Raw genomic sequence first — 803 nt, forward strand, 5'->3', positions numbered from 1 at the left:
TCTCTAGTTCACTCTCCAGCAGACTCTCCTAGAAAAGCTTCTTCAGTTCACCCTCCAGCAGAATCTCCTAGAAAAGCTTCTCTAGTTTACCCTCCAATGAGAATCTCCTAGAAAAGCTTCTCTAGTTTACCCTCCAGCAGAATCTCCTAGAAAAGCTTCTCTAGTTCACCCTCCAGCAGAATCTCCTAGAAAAGCTTCTCCGGTTCACCCTCCAACACAGTCTCGTAGAAAAGCTTTTGAAATCCATCTTCCCACTCTCCTTTCTCCGGTGAACCCGCCCACTCTATCTCCTCGACAGTTTCTCCAATTCAATCTCCAGCCAGACTCTCCTAGAAAAGCTTCTTCAGTTCACCCTCCAGCAGAATCTCCTAGAAAAGCTTCTCTAGTTTACCCTCCAGCAGAATCTCCTAGAAAAGCTTCTCTAGTTCACCCTCCAGCAGAGAATCTCCTAGAAAAGCTTCTCTAGTTCACCCTCCATGAGAATCTCCTAGAAAAGCTTCTCCAATTCACCCTCCAACACTGTCTCGTAGAAAAGCTTTTGAAGTCCATCTTCCCACTCTCCTTTCTCCGGTGAACCCGCCCACTCTATCTCCTCTGACAGTTTCTCCAATTCAATCTCCCACAACCACACCTCTAGTAGAACCTCCAACTCTATCTCCTGTAGCGGTTTCTCCAATTCAACCTTCCACGCTTCCTCCTCCAGTTCAGCCTCCAACACTATCTTCTAAAACGGTCTCTTTGGTTCAACTTCACAATCCCCCTACTCCAGCGAAGGCACCATGCAACTCTCATACTCCCAATTA

This window comes from Hakea prostrata, chromosome 9 (genome assembly GCF_041222555.1).
Source record: "Hakea prostrata isolate BN-2017 chromosome 9, UWA_Hpros_2, whole genome shotgun sequence".
NCBI classification, from domain to species: Eukaryota; Viridiplantae; Streptophyta; class Magnoliopsida; order Proteales; family Proteaceae; genus Hakea; species Hakea prostrata.